This window comes from Equus asinus, chromosome 17, assembly GCF_041296235.1.
Source record: "Equus asinus isolate D_3611 breed Donkey chromosome 17, EquAss-T2T_v2, whole genome shotgun sequence".
In the NCBI taxonomy this organism is placed as follows: domain Eukaryota; kingdom Metazoa; phylum Chordata; class Mammalia; order Perissodactyla; family Equidae; genus Equus; species Equus asinus.
This window is the reverse complement of record NC_091806.1, coordinates 15119291-15126869: the sequence shown is the minus strand read 5'-3', so window position 1 is coordinate 15126869 and position 7579 is coordinate 15119291. Positions and strand designations below refer to the sequence as shown.

The window sequence follows — 7579 nt, the reverse complement described above, 5'->3', positions numbered from 1 at the left end:
CTATTCCCATCGAGTGAGAGATCCTTGAATCTTAACTCTGAACTGAGCTATACAACAACCTGTTGGTTAGACAATAGAATTATCTAAAGACACAGCTGTGTCTTCACCCTGATCATGTCCCATGCCAAACCACTGGGTGCTTCTAAAGATCAGGGAAACCAAAAGACTAATTCTGTCTACATGCATGATAGGCAAGACAGGAAAAAGAAAGTTAGACACAAAAATAGAGAGGTTTAACCTCCATCAAATCACATATACACAGAAGACAATAAAGTGAAGTGGACTCTAGAGTCAAACAGACCCAGCTCTGCTACCTACTGACTGTTGACCTTGTTAAAGTTACTTTATATCTAGTCTTGTTCTTTTCAGATATGAGATGGAGATAATGATGGTACCTACTTCATACAGTTGTTGTGAGGATGAAATTATGAAATGTATAAAGGACTCAACACTGGAATATAGTTAGCACTCAGTAACTCTTGGATTTTTAAAAACTGTAATTATCTATTACCTTTTCTAATATTGCTCACCTTTTGCTCCAAGTATTTAACTTTCTGTATATGTGTGCATATGATATGTTATACTTTGAGATCTCTGAGTCTTTCTTTTTTCTTTTCGTGCCTACCTTCAATGAAAGTTGATGTTTATTCATTATGTGTATTCATATTTGATTTGTCTTAGAAAGAAGGAAAAGACACTCAAAGCTGCTCTTCTTTCCTAATTAATAAGGCAAATAATTGCACAGATAAGGTCAAACACTGGGTACCATGTGATAAATGACCTCAGAGCACCAAGGTCTTCAGAGAAGCCGAACTTACCATCCCAAGACGCTAACATTCTCTCCTATTTTTACTGGGCACCTGGAGAGGATCCATGACCACTACCTTCTCCAAAGTCGTTTGACTTATTCCAGGGGTCACAGAATCTAATTACTGGAAAGATTTTTAAGAATCACCCCAAGTAATAAAGTCCAGGCACACATAAAATTGAAGATAACAATAAATAAAACCACTCAATGGTGACTAAATTTATCTTTATGGGCATCACTCAGGACCCTCAACTGCAGATCATCTTTTTTTCGGTCTTCCTTTTGGTCTACCTGATCAATATAGTGGGGAATCTTGATATGATTATCCTGATCATAAAAGACACTCAGCTTCATACACCCTTGTATTTTTTCCTCTGCAACCTCTCCTTTGTTGACCTGGGCTACTCCTTGGCCATTGCCCCAGAACGCTGGCTGACTTCCTAACAAAACACCAAGTTATCTTGTTCTCCAGTTGTGCCACTCAGTTTGCTTTCTTCATGGGTTTTGTGGATGCTGCATGCTGTGCACTCAGTTCCATGACCTATGGTTTTTTTGTGGCCATCTGTCGACCCCTCCCCTATAGCACTCTCATATCCAAGCAAGTCTTCTTGGCTCTCAAGCTGGGCACTTACATGCCTGGTTTGGTGAGTTTAGTTATTCACCCTTCCCTCACTTTCAGGTTGAGTTACTATGGTTCCAATATCATCAATCACTTCTTCTGCAAAATACCACCACTCTTGGCCTCTCTTGTTTAGACACCTACATCAGCAGTATCTTGTTCTTCAGTCTGGGTGGATTCATTGAATTCAGCACCATTCTCATCATCTCCATCTCCTATGCTTTCATTCTCATGGCAATCATCATAATGCTCTCAGCTGAAAGCCACCTTAAGTCTATCTCCACCTGTGGGTCTCATCTCACTGGCATCATACTTTTCTGCAGCATAGTCATGTTTATGTATCTGTGGCCAACATCCAGCTACTCCCTGGACCAAGACAAGTGACCCTCTGTGTTCCACACTATTATTATCCTCATGTTGAATCCCTTCATCTACTGTTTATGGCGCAAGGATGTGAAAGCTGGTTTCAAAAAACTAATTGGCAGAAAATCTCAATAATAACCAAAAATGAAAATATCTTATCGCCACAGGTAGACGATAGTGGTTGAAGGATAGTGGCACCAGATAGAAAATGCAAATAACTTTCCAGTAAACACTACCCAAATTATCATCCATTTCCTGAGTGAATCTTAATTCCTGAAGATTTTTCTGTAAAGCTTAACTCTATAATCTGAAGGAAATAAAAATTAATATTTTTGAAAGACATATATATTATAACAAGTATATGTTATAATTAAAAGAGCAGTTGCTTTAGAATCAGGAAGATCTTTGAATCTCCTTTTACATCTCTAATCAGTGACAGTGTTGTGAGAGGACCACCTTTTCTTTTTCCTAATTGATTGTCGTATCCAGTCAATAAACACAGCACTTTGAATTTTATTAATTTCTTACAACAATTATTAGAGATAGGCCTTATCCTCATTTTTAAAATTATAAAAGTAAAGCTCAGACAGGTAAACAAACCTTTCAAAGCTAAACAATAGAATCAAAAACTGATCCAAGGGCAGTTCTTTCCCTTCTGACTAATCACAAACATTCAGGCTTTGGAATATTTAGAAAGAAGTTCTCATTTGTCTCTGCTACTTTCCAGCTGTGTGATCTTGGGCAAGTTACTTGATGAACATAAGCATCAGTTTCTTCATTTACTAAATGAGAATAAGAATGCTTATCTTGTAGCGTTTTTCAATGGATGTACTGCGATCTCTATAAATAATCTGTCAAATGAAAATACTTAATAAACATTATTTGGTTTTATTTTCCTCCATTTATATCTTAACTATCCATAATTATGCAATGAAATTAGGAAATTAATTTTTTCCATGTAGTTGGTGGTAGAGCATATATATCAACTTATATTGGCAAAATAAATGGATAGAAATGAGGTCACCTTGGTCTTACTCCCACCCCCACCAACAATTATCTCAAATCCCTTAATAGCTCTGTACTTCAGTTTCTTCATCAATAAAACAATGACTGCTATTTATACCTTATTTATCCTGTTAGTTTAAGTGATAAATAAATGCCTTATGTTTGAGAAGAACTGAATATTCTTTCATACATTAAAATCTGTCCAGTAAAAAAATCATAACAAAGGTAAATATGTCAATCATGTTCTATATAATAGACTGCAAAAATCACGTGTTAGTATTTTTTTCAATCAATGAAGAGTTTTTAATCACTGTACTAGAGGCTGTGAGAGGCAAAAATTGATGCAAAATTGGCTAAGAAGGGATATATCAGAGTGAGATGAAGCTGAGATTCAGTTATGCTTCCTCCTTGGCCAAGTTATATAACCTCAGGTCACATTTTATTTTGTTTTTGACGAAGATTAGACCTGAGCTAACATCTCCCACCAATCCTCCTGTTTTGCTGAGGAAGACTGGCCCTGAGCTAACATCCATGCCCATATTCCTCTATTTTATGTGAGATATCCGCTATAGCAAGGCTTGACAAGCTGTATATAGGTCCATTCTCGAGATCCGAACCAGCGAACCCCAGGTTGCCGAAGCGGAACATGTGAACTTACCTGCTGTGCTACTGGACCAGCCCCTCAGGTGAGATTTTTTAAACAATCTGTGGGTAAGACTTGGTGGACAGTATGATATTAAATATAGATAGATAGATAGATAGGTAAAGGTAGATATAGACAAGGATGTATGTATTTCCTGACCTCCTGCAAATAATATCCATAAGGAGATAAGATAAATGCAAATATCTTGATTTACAGGAAAAAAATAATGATTAAATGCTAAAAGAGAATTGAAGATAAAGTGCTGTGGCAGCTCACACTAGAAAGATAGCATTTTCTCTTGGGGGAACAAGATGTCTTTCTGAAGAAGGGGGCAACTGAGTAGTTTTTGAAGCATGGGCCAAAATTAAAGAAGGAAGCAAATGAGGTAGTGAATGTCAGATGGAGAAAACATAGTGAACATTCAAAGAGGCTGGAACTATGGGACATGTCCATGGGCCATTTTGCCTGGGTGTGCAATGGAAGGGTTTGATGATGAAGCTGGAATGTAGCTGAAAATCTGGCACCAATTTAAGGACATGAAACTTATTTGTTGAGGAATTTGGAGTTTATCACTTGTGGATTCTGGAGAAGATTCCTCCTTGCTCTCTGAAATTCTGTCACATATCCATTAGCAGAGCAACTTTTGGGGAAACCAAACTATACTATAGCCTTAGGCTGGTAAATCTGAGTAGATTCTGCTACTTCAACAGGTTTTGGATTGTGTGCTTTTCTTAATGGAGCTTGGATAAAGCACTTACATTTAGCCTTAAATCTAGTCTTCTCCCAGGGGAAAAAATTAAACTTAAGTCCATGCCTTTAATCTCTGCCTTAGATAGGATAGCAGGAATAATTAGGGTCTAAGATTTTTTATCTATCCTATAACTACCCCTGTTCCCTAACTCAGGAGCTATAAAATTCCCAAAGTCCTCTGCGCAGCATTTCCAGGTCTCCGTCTTCCTTAAACTAACCCTCTGATATTATTCCTCCCTGCTCTTGTTGCAAAGCAGATTCTTCTGTAAAAACATTTCTTGAGACTTTCAGATTTTTCTACCTCTATATCCTTCCCAATTCTCTCCTCTCTCCATTCCCTGCTTCCTTGATAGTCCCGAGTCCATGCCTCAGAATGTCCAAATACATCTCTTCCTTCAAGGACTAGCTTAAATATCCCTCCTTGAAAAGCCCTTTCTGAGCTACTGGACTGGTCAAAAACAAAAAACAAACACTTCTTCAGAACAACAACATCCTTTAATTTATACCTTTCTTATGGTTCTGCGTGCGGATATTAGGGAGCTGCACGTACGTGTGTAAATATCATAAAGGGAGACACTATGTAAGACATATGTGGGTTTCTCCCATTGCAATAGTGAGCTCATAACAGACACCTATGGAATGCTTACAAAAGGAAAGGAGTGAGATGACATGTTTGTTGGCTAGACTGTTTCAAACAGCTACATGCACCACAAAAATGTACAGCCATATATGGGGCTCTAGAAGCAGCTATATAGGTGTCTGTGTGCTTAACCCTGTAAGATTAAATGTCACGTCCCTTGATGATCATTTCCTTTATTGCATTTATCACAATTTGTCAGTATAAGTGTGTATACTACATGTATATTATAAATATATATGTATAAATAAGGAAAGGAAGTGTTTCTATTTTATTTAACATTATGTTATATAGTCATTCAGTAATATGTAGAGAATGGATGAATTAATCTGTTAATGAACATTTGACCAAATCTTCGGTTTATGATAGCCGTTATCTCCCTGTCCATATAATCAGCCTAAGACCACAAGGAACAAGAAGATAAAATCAGATTTATTGATTCATTGCAAAGAGGAATACAATATACCAGGATTTTGAGGGGAGGGTGGAGTTAAGATGAAATTTAAATGAGGCAATATTTTGGCAGATTCATTGCAAAACAGGGCTGTATGTAAAGGGCTCAAAATCAGATCTAAACCACAAAGTAAGTATAGAGTCTTGTTTTCTTGGAAACTACAAAATTAAGAAAGATGTGAAAGCACTTATCTGAAGTTCTGCTCCTGAGTTGAAAATTAATAATTCTTCTCTATATCAAGGTGCTTTAAATCCTACAGGCGGGAGTGAGAAGTTTCATCTTACTGGTATAATTTCAAACAATTACTTCCAGATAATCTATCATTTTAGATAACCGAGATTTCTCAAAAAGTAGAGAAACAGTAGTCTCTCAATGAAGGGAGTTGTTTTGACACATTAAAGCTGTGGTTTGTTCTTGGGGGAGACATATTTCCTGTTGAATTTGCAGCTGGATTTATGTGTCTTTTAAGAACTACAGGGCAGATGTGGACAGTCCAATCTATATTTTACTCTCTCACTTCATATTCAGAAGTCAGTTCTCTTAGATTAACAGTTAACTGTAGTGTCCCTTTAAGAGCTCTCATGTCCTGTGCCTTGCAATATCTCTCCTTAAAATTCATTTCACATCCTGGGCCCTTAGGCTGTAGATCAAGGGGTTGAGCATAGGTGTGATCACAGCGTAGAACACTAAAAAGGTCTTGTCCCCAGTGCTGGAGGACTTTGACTGGAGTCTCATGTACATGAAGGTGGCAGTTCTGTAGAATAAGGTCACCACTGTAAAATAAAAGGCACAGATGGACAGTGCCTTGTGCCTCCCAGAGGCTGACTGCATCCTGAGAACTAAAGATTCCAGCATAGGAATCAACAATGAGGAGAAAAAGAATGAAGGTAATAATAATAATACACAAGATAAAAACAACTAGCTCAGTAAATTAGATATCAGTGTAAGCCAATCTCAGGACAGAAGGTACCTCACAAAAAAAGTGATTCAGGACATTGGGCCCACAATAGGGCCAACTCAAAGGGAGGAAATTGATAATCAAAGAGCTCATGAAGCTACTGGACCTAGAAATGGCTGCCAATTGAACACACGTGCTTTGGTTCATAATGAAGTATAATGAAGAGGATGGCAAATGACTACATATCTGTTATAAGCCATGACACCAAGGAGAACATATTTAATCGTTCCAAAGGAGAGGGAGAAGTATACCTGAGTGGCACAGCAGGAGAATGCGATGGTCTTCTTTTTTCCCACCATGTTGGATAGCATTTGTGGGACATTGGTGGACGTGTAGGAGACATCCAGAAAGGATAAATTAGCAAGTAAAAAGTACATGGGATTTTGGAAATGAGGTTCTGTCTGGATAATGGTGATAATAATAATATTACCAGCCACCATTAGTAAATAGAATAACGAGAACATCATAAAAAGAATGAGCTGCATCTTTGGCTGAGATGAGAGCCCTAGGAACACAAATTCAGGCAGTGTGAAGTTTTTTTTTTTATCATATCCATTTTTCAGGCCACCTCCCTCTTACAGAACTATCCACTCACATGAAGACAGAGAGCAAATGCCCTTTATGTCACCATGTTGGAAATTCAAGACATAAGTAAGAAAGCAAGGAGAAGTATTGGTCTGGGATTATATCTTTTGAGTATCTGAATTGTACCACAAATGGAAATATGTCCTTTGGATTTTGGAGGGAATATTCTCTTGACAAGATTAAGAATTTTAAACTTTAGCACTGATTAAGGTAAGCAGATATTTTTGCCCTTTCTCTAAGAGTATGCTCATTTGCCCATTCATAATCTTTCTAAACCCTACTTATTTTTCAAAGCCTTACTCATGACTCATTTCTTCAAAAATATCCTATTATGTATTTTTTTCTCCACCTATCAACATAGCAGCATGATGCAGCACTCAAGTAAAAAGCAGTGAAGGACATTGCTTCATGTGACATGCATTAACTTAAAAGTAAAGGCAGAAATAGCAGCCTATTGTTCTTCTGTATCATCCTGATGTGACCCTCTAGTGCTTAGACACTGTGATACCATAAAGGACGAAGACTGTGAACACCAACAGCAAAAACAGCCATGGATCACACTAGTTGCCAATTATCCCAGCTTCACCACTTCCATATTGGACTGTCTTGGATAGTTTCATTATGTATAAATTGAAAATAATGATCTAATTGATTTTTTGAGGATTAAACTAATGTGTATAAAAAATTTAAGACAATGTCTACATGTGGGAAACAATCCACAAATAACATCTATTATTAATAGCCCAGTACTACTACA

At 37.3% G+C, this 7579-nt stretch overlaps 1 pseudogene; it reads left to right on the top strand.

Moving 5' to 3' along the window:
* The first annotated feature begins 1015 nt into the window (after positions 1-1015).
* LOC106844086 (olfactory receptor 5AR1-like) lies at positions 1016-1925 on the top strand (annotated as a pseudogene).
* The last annotated feature ends 5654 nt before the right edge of the window (positions 1926-7579 follow it).